Here is a 14,406-nt window from a genome sequence, read left to right on the forward strand (position 1 = left end):
AGACTTTGCAGCTGACCTAGGCCTCCTAACTGCTAAGGACTGCTGAATTTTTCCTACACTTACAACTACAAGAGGTTCCTCTCCAATCAACTCTGACAGTTGGTCAAATCTATTGCATATACGCGAAGTACAGCTGTCTGAATACCTCCTCCTCCTACCTGCCTTCTTGCCAACTTCCAGTTCCCATTCCCCAGCATCCTTTACCCTCCTCAACCTATCTACTTCCTCCTTTGAATATTGTAACTGCACCTGAAGGGCACAGATCCTACGCTCCAGTTCCTCTTACCAACTTATTTCTAGAACAGATCCTGCATTCTCAGGCGAGTATCTCGCTAGAATGCCCACTGGATTCCTCACTGCATTCCCCCACCCCCCAATGAAAATACTTTGAACAAATCCCACACCGCAACCCACTACACTCAAATCTACGACAGAGCCCACACTTCTCACTTATGGTAAAATTTTTCAGTTACTGAAAAAAAACTATACGCCTACGTTACCTAAGTTCAATTACACCAGTAGAACTATATATAGAACTGACAATAGCGGTCTCGAAATTATCTCTTTACTAAGAAACCAACTACTTTTATTAACTACTAAACCACAACTAATACCAATACGAACAAAATTTCACAAAATTATTAGCTAAAACCAAGAATCCACGCGGCCACTGGAGCCCTCAATGATATTAAAACAGTAAATGAAAATTTTACTGAAACATTTCACTAGAAACTACAAGAAACATCAGCTGAAAACTAATGCACGAAATTTACTAAAGCACTTCAACGCACAGAAAATTCTAAAAAACACAGCGATAGAGCGTTTCCAAAAGTTTATTGAATCGTTATTTCGCCACAAATAGCACGAAATACCGTTGAAAACTATTAAATTTAACAACTGTATAACAGTGCACAAACAACTACGTCAGTACTTAGCTTTATAGCCGCTACAGCTGCAAGCGCGCGCACCGAAATGTAAACACAATACAGAGGCGTGAGATACCACATGCAAGATTTTCATATTCTCTCGCTCACTATGTGCAAACAATTAATCTTACTGAAAAAATGAATAGGTTTGTCTTATAGGAAATGTGATGCAGGTAAATGTTGTAGGAGGGATACGTTTTCGCAAGAGGCCATAGTTTTCGAACTATTCAAGAAAAACGTATAAAAGTGACCTTCAGACGCGTTATTCTCAAATTACTCGAGAACTGTGGCCTCCAGCGAAAACGTATCCCAGTAAAAAATTTAAATAAATTAAATTTCTTTCAAAGAGATCCATTTTTTCTGTAGGACTAATAGTTTGCAAGTAGCAAGCAAGAGAATATGAAAATCTTGCCTGTGGTATTTGAAGGCGTTGCACATTGCACAAAAGCCAGTGGGAGTGCAACTGCATCGCCCTGTTTTCCTCCAGAATAGCAATACTAGAATACTGCAAAATAATACTGGATGTATACATTGGTGAGGTTGGCAAATTGTGTACCGTACACATATTACTTATCTATTTCTCGCGTGAAAAACAAGTATTCTCGAACAAGACTTCATAACACGCTTGGTACGTGTTTCTACCCCCCTCCCCTCCTCTTCCTTCACCCTTAATATAAAAAATGTTCAAATGTGTGTGAAATCGTATGGGACTTAACTGCTAAGGTCATCAGTCCCTAAGCTTACACATTACTTAACCTAAATTATCCTAAGGACCAACACACGCACCCATGCCCGAGGGAGGACTCGAGCCTCTGCCGGGACCAGCCGCTCAGTCCATAACTGCAGCGCCTTAGACCGCTCGGCTAGTCCCGTACGGCCCCTCAATATCCCGCGATAGGTTATCAGTCAACTGTACAGTACTGAGCGCTCGGCCCTTGGGCGGCTGTAGTGGGCCGGAGCGAGTGTCAGTCACATGAGGTGCGAGCGAAATTTAAAAGGTCTACATACAGAATGTCAGAACTGCGTACTATTAGAATAGCATGAAGGCAGGCGTCGTTGACGGTTGTGTGTATATTGCGAATTTTTCGGAGCAAATTAGTTAAGGCTTAGACTCACCTATGAGATATTGTGGTTTTCATAGCTACCTACGTTGCTTAGGTAGCTTACTTGTATTTAGATTTAGTTGAGGCTTAGACTCACCTATCAGATATTGTGGTTTTCATATCTACCTACGTTGCTTAGGTATCTTGCTTGTATTTAGATTTTATACTTTATCATTTTTAGGTGTATTCTGTTTTTATTTTATTTAGTGAGCGGTCCACCAACGCGACAAAGCACAGATCAAAATATTACTACCTACATTAAAGTTACAGGGGCAATACATATTATTATTTTTTGAGGTTTTTTTATGTCATTTTTAAAAATTTTATTGTAAGTCTTATTTCATGGTTTTTAAACTTTATATTTAACTAGTAAACACGGTACAATCGACACTGTGTCCCCACATTCACAAAAGTATTTTCAGGAACGAAACACGAAATTGCGACCCAAGAACTTTTTCACTTACAATGCCACGCGCAGCTAAATTGTCCTTTTTTATAAGGGAGGGCAACGATTTATCTTCTCTTATGTTAACATTGTTTCTTGTAGGCTTCGCCTTTCAGCCATTCCCATAGTCTAAACATGGAAAAGGGTAAGGTCCGGGGGCCTTAGTGGCCAAGAAACGTGGACATGCGATTTACGTGTTTCATTTTTAATTCACACATTTATTCACTGACTATAATTAGAGAATTTACATAACATGAGCAATGAGAAGTGGCTATAATTCTCATTGACGTCGGAAGAAAGTGGCTGTCAATGCGCCCTTGTGCAGTAAGCTACCTGTACTATTAGAGCAGTCATTTGATTTATTTTGTATCCCGCCTGGAAGGTGGCGCGGGGGCTACTCCTGAAAACTGAAAGGTTTGCCGAATGAAGGAAGCGAGTTGGAGCAGGTGAGGCAAAACACGTCGGTATTGCAAGTGAGTAAATGAGGTTCACTGGTGCATGAATATATACAGAGGCATACGTAACTTTGTCCAAATGAGCACGTAGGTGCAAAGTCTCTATATGAAGCGAAGTGTCCCGGCCGTCTGCTCTTGATCAAATGGGCTGAATCTGGAGCGGAGCTCGTAGAGCTGCACAGCGCAGGTTAGAGGGTGCTGTCGTCGGTGTAGGTGTCGTAGTGCCAACCTAAGAACTTGCGGCGTCGTCGGTGTAGGTGTCTTAGTGCCAACCTAAGAACTTGCACCTACGCCGTCGCGTCGTAGCTATCGATACCACAATTTAGTACTGAACTACAGACCTTAAAAAGATCTACAGTAAATTCTGCGAGAGCAAATGTTTATCTTCTCCAGTTGAGTAACAATCTCCCTTTTTCTGCTTTGTAGGTGCTGAAACGGGCTACTTCAAAAGACAAAAATCTGCTTTGTAGGTGCTGAAATGGGCTACTTCAAAACACAAAAATCTTCACTGTTAGTCACCCGTGAAAGATACCACAGACTTTTATTTAGATGGTTTTTGGCGCTATAATCTGGTACTATCTAACTTGATCTAGCTTTTTTGTATTACGCTACGTAAGCTGTATCAAGAGAGCACGATGACTGAAAACATTTTTGCTTAATTTATCTGATGAAATTTAAATGGTTCAGCAGATTTTCATGGATCATAGCTAAGAACCATCCCGTGTAAACCAGCTTTCCAACAAAGAAACTTCATAAAAATGGGATCTTTCGTTTGGGAACTAAGGGGTCACAGCTAGATAAACAAAAACACACGTTAAAGTTACACTGACGAGCCAAAACATTATATACATGTACGCCCATCTCTGGAACGCAATACGTCACCGAGTCTGCGAATCACGGATTCGAGAATTTGTTGGTAGGTTTTTGGAGGTATGGCGCACCAGATGTTCACGCACAAGTCATGTAATTCCCATAAGAAGGGACGTTGATGAAAAATACACACTATTTCAAAAATGCACCAAATCCACTGTTTTGGAGATATGGCAATGAAATTTTGTTCCACGCTTCACATGAAAGTAGCACATTTACATATAAAGTCCTTTGATTATATATATTCACCTTTCTTTGAATGAAATTTTAAATTTTATTTTCAAAAAATAATGAATTTTCCCTTTTCTTAGAAAGTATTCAAGAGATTTCTACAAAAATTTCACTTTTTCATCTCTTTATATGTTGTAAGCTTCTCTCATGAGGTTTTTGGAATAGGTCAAATAGGAGAATTTCCATAATCTTTTAATTATAATTCCACAAGAACAATTTTAAATTCATGCAAAATTTCAAGCACTTTGCCCCATATCTCAGCTTGCAATTCGAATTTCAAAATTTGCTCTTGAGATGACGTTTATTAGGTTTACAGAAATATATGTAAAAAATTTCAAAATTCTAGCAATCATAGAATCTGAGGAAAAAGTACTTAAACTTTAAAAAAAAACACACTTTGCAGGACACGCTATTTAAAGTTCAACGAAACTTTTTTCATTATGTCACTTCTTCAGAAGGCACCACATTTGTACTCTTGGTCGTCTTTCCCTTCAAGGCCTCTCTTCTGGTTTCTTGTTTTCTCTCTTCTTTCCTCTACCAGCTCTTCAACTGACTTTTCAGCTGCAGAGACGCGCTGTAAATCTATTTTTCTCAGGATGCCTTGAGTAAAATTTCCTATCTTGAAGCCCATTCTTTCTAATACCTTCATCCTCCCGACGTTTCCACCATTAAATACTATAACTGCATCATAAGTTGCAATTATGACGACTGTAGCAGATGCAAATGTGTTTTTAGGGCATCTTTTCCATGTTGTTGTGGTCTTCAGTCCTGACACTGGTTTGATGCAGCTCTCCATGCTACTCTATCCTGTGCAAGCTTCTTCATCTCCCAGTACCTACTGCAACCTACATACTTCTGAATCTGCTTGGTGTCTTCATCTCGTGGCCTCCCTCTACAATTTTTACCCTCCACGCTGCCCTCCAATACTAAATTGGTGATCCCTTGATGCCTCAGAACATGTCCTACAAACCGATCCCTTCTTCTAGTCAAGTTGTGCCACAAACTTCTCTTCTCCCTAATCCTATTCAACACCTCCTCATTAGTTATGTGATCTACCCATCTAATCTTCAGCATTCTTCTGTAGCACCACATTTCGAAGGCTTCTATTCTCTTCTTGTCCAAACTATTTATCGTCCATGTTTCACTTCCATACATGGCTACACTCCATACAAATACTTTCAGAAACGTCTTACTGACACTTAAATCTATAATCGATGTTAACAAATTTCTCTTCTTCAGAAACGCTTTCCTTCCCATTGTCAGTACACATTTTATATCCTCTCTACTTCGACCATCATCAGTTATTTTGCTCCCCAAATAGCAAAACTTCTGTACTACTTTAAGTGTCTCATTTCCTAATCTAATACCCTCAGCATCACCCGACTTGATTCGACTACATTCCATTACTCTCGTTTTGCTTTTGTCGATGTTCATCTTATATCCTCCTTTCAAGACACTATCCATTCCATTCAACTGCTCTTCCAAGTCCTTTGCTGTCTCTGACAGAATTACAATGTCATCGGTGAACCTCAAAGTTTTTATTTCTTCTCCATGGATTTTAATACCTACTACGAATTTTTCTTTTGTTTCCTTCACTGCTTGATCAATATACAGATTGAATAACATTGGGGAGCGACTACAACCCTGTCTCACTCCCTTCGCAACCACTGCTTCCCTTTCATGCCCCTCAACTCTTATAACTGCCATTTGGTTTCTATACAAATTGTAAATAGCCTTTCGCTCCCTATATTTTACCTCTGCCACCTTTAGAATTTGAAAGAGAGTATTCCAGTCAACATTGTCAAAAGCTTTCTCTAAGTCTACAAATGCTAGAAACGTAGGTTTGCCTTTCCTTAATCTAGCTCCTAAGATAAGTCGTAGGGTCAGTATCGCATCACGTGTTCCAATATTTCTACGGAATCCAAACTGATCTTCCCCTAGGTTGGCTTCTACTAGTTTTTCCATTCGTCTGTAAAGAATCCGCGTTAGTATTTTGCAGCCGTGACTTATTAATCTGATAGTTTGGTAATTTTCACATCTGTCAACACCTGCTTTCTTTGGGATTGGATTTATTATATTCTTCTTGAAGGCTGAGGCTATTTCGCCTGTCTCATACACCTTGCTCACCTGATGGATCTCCCAAGGCCGTCAGTAGTTCTAATGGAATGTTGTCTACTCCCAGGGTCTTGTTTCGATTCAGGTCTTTCAGTGCTCTGTCAGACTCTACACGCATTATCATATCTCCCATTACATCTTCATCTACATCCTCTTCAATTTCCATAATACTGTCCTCAAGTACATCGCCCTTGTATAGACCCTCCAATGGTCTCTTTAATTTTCCTGTAGGCAGTATCTATCTTACCCCTTGTGAGATAAGCCTCTACATCCTTACATTTATCCTCTAGCCATCCCTGCTTAGCCATTTTGCACTTCCTGTCGATCTCATTTTTGAGACGTTTGTATTCCATTTTTCCTGCTTCATTTACTGCATTTTTATATTTCTTTTCCATATCTTTTCCATATGAGTGAATTTAGATACTCATTTGGATTTTGGGTGTCACCATGAACACACTTTTTGAGAAGCGCAGTATCGACCAAAGATGATCTATAAAACCAGAGAGTATGTATCACGGCCTTCTAGATGTATCCTACACACGTTTGGTTGAAAGTAATACACAGAATCGTTGCTCACTGAGCTGGTATTGAAGTGCTGCTTCAAAACGTGGGTGTGGCAGGGAGGCCGCGTCACACTTTTAATTAATTTTCAGACACCTCGGTTGCGATTTCAACATTGAAACTTTGGGAACTTATTGTCCATGAGTTGTACTAACAAATAAAAAGTAAATCGAAAACTGACATTTTTGGTCAATTTCGTCAACATTCCCCCTTAAACAGCGGGCCGCTGATTTGTGTAAGCGGTGACGGCGCCTGATAGGTATTCAATTGGGTTCCATTGGATCCACATCAAGCAAATTTCGTGACTAAGACATCGACATAAGTACACTATTTTGCTCCAAGTACAGTTCTAGCTTTAGGACACGGGCAATTATATTGCTGGAAGGTCACATCGCTGGCGGGGAAGACATCAGGCGTGAAGGGATGCAGGTTGTTCACAGCTGTTGCCGTATCTCGATTACTACCACAGGTCCCATGCGAACGCAGCAGGATGTCTCCCAAACCACAATATTGGTCCCACCACCCTGGGTCCTTGGCGAGGTGGACATTTCGAACCACCGTTCAGTTGGATGACGGTGTTTATGGAGACGACCATCAATCTGGTCTAGCAAAAGCGTCATTCATCAGGCGAGGCGACAAGTTGCCGTTGATCCACGGTCCAATCTCGGCTGTCCTGTTGCCACAGCAATCGTAATGACGATGTTGTTGAGCCAGCATGCGAACATGTAGGGGTCGTCTGCCGCAGAGCCCCATGATCAACAATGTATGATGAACTGTGTGCTCCGAAACACTTATGCGTGCACCAGCATTTTGCCTTTCGGCAGAGACGCCACAGTCCGCCAACTATCTTTACAGAGCAGGGAAGCCTCCAAATCCCACTTCCTGTGAAAAGCCATGGGCGTCCAATCGCTGATCGCCTACTGGTAGTTTCACTGTCGTTCTGTCACTTTCCATTGATGCTCTCAACAGTATCAATGTTCAATTGTGTGTGAAATCTTATGGGACTTAACTGCTAAGGTCATCAGTCCCTAAGCTTACCTACTACTTAACCTAAAATATCCTAAGGACAAACACGCACACCCATCCCCGAGGGAGGACTCGAACCTCCGCCGGGACCAGCCGCACAGTCCATGACTTCAGTGACAGAGACCGCTTGGCTAATCCAGCGCGGCACACGACAGTAGCACGTGAATATTCGACCAGCTACATCGGTTTAGAGATGATCGTTCACAGGCTCTGCTTAATAATAATTTGACCTTTCCAAAGTAGCTTAAGTCAGTAGATTCCCCATTTGCAGCCCGTGTCGTCGCTAGAATGATTCCCCATCCGTCTTTTGTTTGCAGATGATTCAAACATTGCAGTAAGTAGCAAGTCAAGTACAGATTTAGAAATAGCTGCTAATCAAATTTTCACTAACAATAATAAGTGGTTTAAAGCTAATTCACTATCATTAAACTTTGAGAAGACCCACTATATGCAGTTCAGAACCTTTAAGAGATTTCCTTCCAGCATGTGTAGAACACATGAAGACATGCAGATCGAAGAGTTTGACAGTGTTAAATTTTTGGGGTTACAAAAACAGTTCAAATGGCTCTGAGCACTATGGGATTTAACATCTGAGGTCATCAGTTCCCTAGAACTTAGAACTACTTAAACCTAACTTACCTAAGGACATGACACACATCCATGCCGAGGCAGGATTTGAACTTGCGACCGTAGCGGTCACGCGGTTCCAGAGTGAAGCGCCTGGAACCTCTCGGCCACACCGGCTGGCTTCTGGGGCTACAACTCTATAATAAATTCAGTTGGGAAGAGCACACCACAGAATTGCTTAAGCGCCTAAACAAGTCTATATTTGCATTGAGAATGAAGTCAGATGTAGGAGATATAAATGAAAAAAAAAAAAAAACGTACGTACTTTGCTTACTTTCATTGTCTTATGTCAAATGGGGTCAATTCTGGGGCAACTCATCAAACTGAGCAAAAGGTTTGAGGCTGCAAAAGCGTGTGATAAGAATCATTTGTGGTGTAAATTCAAGAACATCTTCCAGAAACCTGTTCAAGGAACTTTGTATTTTAACCACTGGTTCTCAGTATATTTATTCTTTAATGAAATTTGTTGCAAGTATATCTACTTCCAACGAATGGCTCAATACATAGTATCAATACTAGGAACAAGAACAATCTACATAAAGACCTAGAATCGCTTACCAAGGTCCAAAAATGGGTCCAATATTCAGGAACACACATTTTCAATAAATTACCAGCAACCCTTAAAAACTTAGTTTCAGATAAAGCACGGCTGGAATAGTGTTTGAAAGACGTTTTGATAGGCAACTCCTTCTACTCTGTAGATGAATATCTTAACAGAGACTTTTAACCCAGCTTAAGTAAAAATTTCTGTTAGTTTTCAGTTTTGCCAATACTTGGTCACAACAGTCAAGATTAGGTATTTTATGTATGATAAATTTATTAAAAACGCATAGAAATGTTTCATTCTGACAGCGTGTTAATTCTTCAAATACTAGCTGTTCCAGTTTACCGCATTCTGTTCACCTATTCGACAATCTCCTGACAAATGATCAGGGTAGTAAGTATTACATTCAAATGTTTTATGTTTTTATGTTATATTTTCTGACATGTTCCACACCCACGAGAATCATCTCATTTATTGGGTCTATATAACGAAAGCTGAATCGAATCAAATCGAATCGAGCCCGTCACGTTCCCGCAACGCCACCAGGCGACATCAAATCTCGCGGCAGGTAGTGGTCGTAACGCGTTAGCTTATCTGTTTATAACACCCCACCGTTTGCGTCGGAGGTTAAAAATGAGAATTACTGTTTGGCAACCACATCACTTTGGTTTGCAGAGTGCAGATGTAGACCATCTCTGTAGCGAAAAGGCCGTCACGATAGCACAGCATGTTCGATCATAGAACTGCCCAGCTCCTGCAATAAAGAAACTGAGTGAAGTTGTCATTCATTGAATTTGAAAGTCGTCATGTGACATCCACACATAGCCACTGCCAAAAAAATCACGAAGAAAAGAAAGTTACACTCGCTGTCTTGGCTGTAGGACACAGGTTTGATTCCCAGTATTACTTCAGTGTTTTTTCAGAGGCAAGGAGGTCTGCAATGGGCTCCATTCGGCCTTGTGATGCCAAATGAAGAGCTGTTTGAATAAAGAAACAGCAGCACCATCAGGATACATCTACTGGCAACAGCGGCTAGAGGGATTGACGGCATACTTATCACGTGTCCCACGATCATAGCTCGCTCCTCGTACTGCCTTGTAGGCAGGAGTCGGCCAGTCGGAACAGGTCTAAGGTCTATTCTGCGAGCGTTGTTTGCGTTTTTATATGTAGATGTGTTGTTTTCGGAGAGCCTTCGCAAACATTAAGGGTGTCCACCCTATGTCAGCCAGCCTGCGTCTCGCTTTTTGCCGTTGACGTATCGTGCTTGCCGCTGCTGAGCTGTGCTGTGTGAACGTTGGGCGCAGCGCAAACGCAGCCGCGGACACTCAGGGTAAACACGTGGAGTGGATCTCTACTCCACTAGCATTGGGTGCGAGTGTGCGGCCGTTGCTTGCCTCGCCTGCGGCCTGATTGAGTTTGCCGACGGCCGTGTAGCGGGGATGCGTCGGTCCCGGCGGGGTGCTACGCGCTCTTTACGGCCGTGATTAAGCCCACCACTCGCCACTCCGGGGCAGCAGGCTGATTGTTGTACTCCACTATCGCCGCCGTCTTGTAGCCAGCATCACGTGCTAAGACCTTAATCGCAATAAATATGAACTTCACCTCGTCCACAACGTAATAAGGATGCAAGGCTTTCCGCCACCAAATACATACGTAGTTAGTTACTGTAGCTGCCTGGCATCTCAAGGCCATCTCACTGTTCTACAACACTACTAGTTAGCGATAATTTCAGATGTTACCAAAAATTTAGAGGAAAAATAAGATATTTCTGTTTTTAGTTTAAATATGATGGACTGCTGGAATGAGATTTTCACTCTGCAGCGGAGTGTGTGCTGATATGAAACTTCATAGCAGATTCATGCCGAGGTCGCAAGCCGAAGATGAACAGATAGAGAAAGTGTATGAGGATATTGAAAGGGTAATGCAATATGTAAAGGAGGACGAAAATCTAATAGTCATGGGCGACTGGAATGCAGTTGTAGGGGAAGGAGTAGAAGAAAAGGTTACAGGAGAATATGGGTTTGGGACAACGAATGAAAGAGGAGAAAGACTAATTGAGTTCTGTAACAAGTTTCAGCTAGTAATAGCGAATACCCAGTTCAAGAATCACAAGAGGAGGAGGTATACTTGGAAAAGGCCGGGAGATAGGGGAAGATTTCAATTAGATTACATCATGGTCAGACAGAGATTCCGAAATCAGATACTGGATTGTAAGGCATACCCAGGAGCAGATATAGACTCAGATCACAATATAGTAGTGATGAAGAGTAGGCTGAAGTTCAAGACATTAGTCAGGAAGAATCAATACGCAAAGAAGTGGGATACGAAAGTACTAAGGAATGACGAGATACGTTTGAAGTTCTCTAACGCTATAGATACAGCAATAATGAATAGCGCAGTAGGCAGTACAGTTGAAGAGGCATGGACATTTCTAAAAAGGGCCATCACAGAAGTTGGGAAGGAAAACATAGGTACAAAGAAGGTAGCTGCGAAGAAACCATGGGTAACAGAAGAAATACTTCAGTTGATTGATGAAAGGAGGAAGTACAAACATGTTCCGGGAAAATCAGGAATACAGAAATACAATCGCTGAGGAATGAAACAAATAGGAAGTGCAGGGAAGCTAAGACGAAATGGCTGCAGGAAAAATGTGAAGACATCGAAAAAGATGTGATTGTCGGAAGGACAGACTCAGCATACATGAAAGTCAAAACAATCTTTGGTGACATTAAAAGCAACGGTGGCAACATTAAGAGTGCAACGGGAATTCCACTGTTAAATGCAGAGGAGAGAGCAGATAGGTGGAAAGAATACATTGAAAGCCTCTATGAGGGTGAAGATTTGTCTGATGTGGTAGAAGAAGAAACAGGAGTCGATTTTGAAGAGATAGAGGATCCAGTATTAGAATCCGAATTTAAAAGAGCTTTGGAGGTCAAATAAGGCAGAAGGGATAGATAACATTCCATCAGAATTTCTAAAATCATTGGGGGAAGTGGCAACAAAACGACTATTCACGTTGGTGTGTAGAATATAAGAGTCTGGCGACATACCATCCGTCTTTCGGAAAAGCATCATCCACACAATTCCGAAGACGGCAACAGCTGACTAGTGCGAGAATTATCGCACAATCAGCTTAACAGCTCACGCATCGAAGCTGCTTACAAGAATAATATACAGAAGAATGGAAAAGAAAATAGAGAATGCGCTAGGTGACGATCAGTTTGGCTTTAGGAAAAGTAAAGGGAGGAGAGAGGCAAATCTGACGTTACGGCTAATAATGGAAGCAAGGCTAAAGAAAAATCAAGACACTTTCATAGGATTTGTCGACCTGGAAAAAGCGTTCGACAATATAAAATGGTGCAAGCTGTTCGAGATTCTGAAAAAAAGTAGGGGTAAGCTATAGGGATAGACGGGTCATATACAATATGTACTACAACCAATTGGGAATAATAAGAGTGGACGATCAAGAACGAAGTGCTCGTATTAAGAAGGGTGTAAGACAAGGCTGTAGCCTTTCGCCCCTACTCTTCAATCTGTACATCGAGGAAGCAATGATGGAAATAAAAGAAAGGTTCAGGAGTGGAATTAAAATACAAGGTGAAAGGATATCAATGATACGATTCGCTGATGACATTGCTATCCTGAGTGAAAGTGAAGAAGAATTAAATGATCTGCCGAACGGAATGAACAGTCTAATGAGTACACAGTATGGTTTGAGAGTAATTGGAGAAAGACGAAGGTAATGACAAGTAGTAGAAATGAGAACAGCGAGAAACTTAACATTAGGATTGATGGTCACGAAGTCAATGAAGTTAAGGAATTTGCTACCTAGGCAGTAAAATAACCAATGACGGACGGAGCAAGGAGGACATCAAAAGCAGACTCGCTATGGCAAAAAAGGCGTTTCTGGCCAAGAGAAGTCTACTAATATCAAATACCGGCCTTAATTTGAGGAAGAAATTTCTGAGGATGTACGTCTGGAGTACAGCATTGTATGGTAGTGAAACATGGACTGTGGGAAAACCGGAACAGAAGAGAATCGAAGCGTTTGAGATGTGGTGCTACAGACTAATGTTGAAATTTAGGTGGACTGATAAGGTAAGGAATGAGGAGGTTCTACGCAGAATCGGAGAGGAAAGGAATATGTGGAAAACACTGATAAGGAGAAGGACATCTGCTAAGACATGAGGGAATGACTTCCAAGGTACTAGAGGGAGCTGTAGAGGGCAAAAACTGTAGAGGAAAACAGAGATTGGAATACGTCAAGCAAATAATTGAGGACGTAGGTTGCAAGTGCTACTCTGAAATGAAGAGGTTAGCACAGGAAAGGAATTCGTGGCGGGCCGCATCAAACCAGTCAGTAGACTGATGACCAAAAAAAAGCAGATTAAAACTGTGTGCCGTACCGAGACTCGAACTAGGAACCTTTGCCTTTCGCGGGCAAGTGCTCTACCAACCTTCTTCTTCTTCTTCTTTTTTTTTTTTTGTCTCCGTTCGTTGTACCTGCACTGGGCGGACGTCGAAAGACACCCGTTTCAGTTCGTTGTTGATTCATTAACTCAGTTTTTTTTATTACAGAGGGCAGCTAGTCCTCTGACCGAACACGCGTTTTTTTTTTTTTTAATCTCATTTTGATCGCTTTCTTTCGTTGCATCTGCTCGGGGCGGACGTCGTAAGACACCCGTTTAAGTTCGTTGTTGATCGATTAACTCAGTTTTTTTTTATTACAGAGGGCAGCTAAGCCTCTGACCTAACACGCTGAGCTACCGTGCCGGCTAACACGCTGAGCTACCGTGCCGGCTGCCCAAGTGAGCTACCCAAGCACGACTCACGCCCCGTCCTTCAGCTTTACTTCTGCCAGTACCTCGTCTCCTACCTTCCAGACTTTACAAAAACTCTCCTGCGTACCTTGCAGAACTAGAAGTCCTGAAAGAAAGGATATTGCGGAGACATGGCTTAGCCACAGCCTGGGGGATGTTTCCAGAATGATATTTTCACTCTGCTGCGGAGTGCGCGCTGATATGAAACTTCCTAGCAGATTAAAACTGTGTGCCGGACCGAGACTCGAACTCGGGACCTTTGCCTTTCGCGGGCAAGTGCTTCTGGAAAGTTTGGAAGATAGGAGACGAGGTACTGGCAGAAGTAAAGCTGTGAGGAGGGGGCGTGGGTCGTGTTTGGGTAGCTCAGTTGGTAGAGCACTGCCCGCGAAAGGCAAAGGTCCCGAGTTCGAGTCTCGGTCCGACACACAGTTTTAATCTGCTAGGAAGTTTCATGATGGACTGCTTTCGGAAAGAGAATTCTTGCTAGCTGCTATGAAAAAAAGAACCACAGGCATGTTTGGAATGAAAATAATGTACGACCATTTTCAAAGTTCATAGATGTATGTGACACATATTTTAACTTAAAAACATAAAAGTATTCCGAGACAAAAAATAAAATAGCAAAAGGGGTGTGAAAATGCTCCGCCAGTGTGACGATAAATGTCATCGCCGATGAACCTTGT

The 14,406-nt window shown here is 41.8% G+C and overlaps 1 non-coding gene across 1 annotated transcript; it reads left to right on the forward strand.

The window, feature by feature from the left end:
* Positions 1-14,075: 14,075 nt before the first annotated feature.
* On the forward strand, positions 14,076-14,149 carry Trnas-cga. The gene has a single exon. It is a non-coding gene; the product is annotated as a tRNA-Ser (tRNA).
* Positions 14,150-14,406: the final 257 nt, after the last annotated feature.

Source organism: Schistocerca americana, chromosome 6 (assembly GCF_021461395.2).
Source record: "Schistocerca americana isolate TAMUIC-IGC-003095 chromosome 6, iqSchAmer2.1, whole genome shotgun sequence".
NCBI lineage: Eukaryota > Metazoa > Arthropoda > Insecta > Orthoptera > Acrididae > Schistocerca > Schistocerca americana.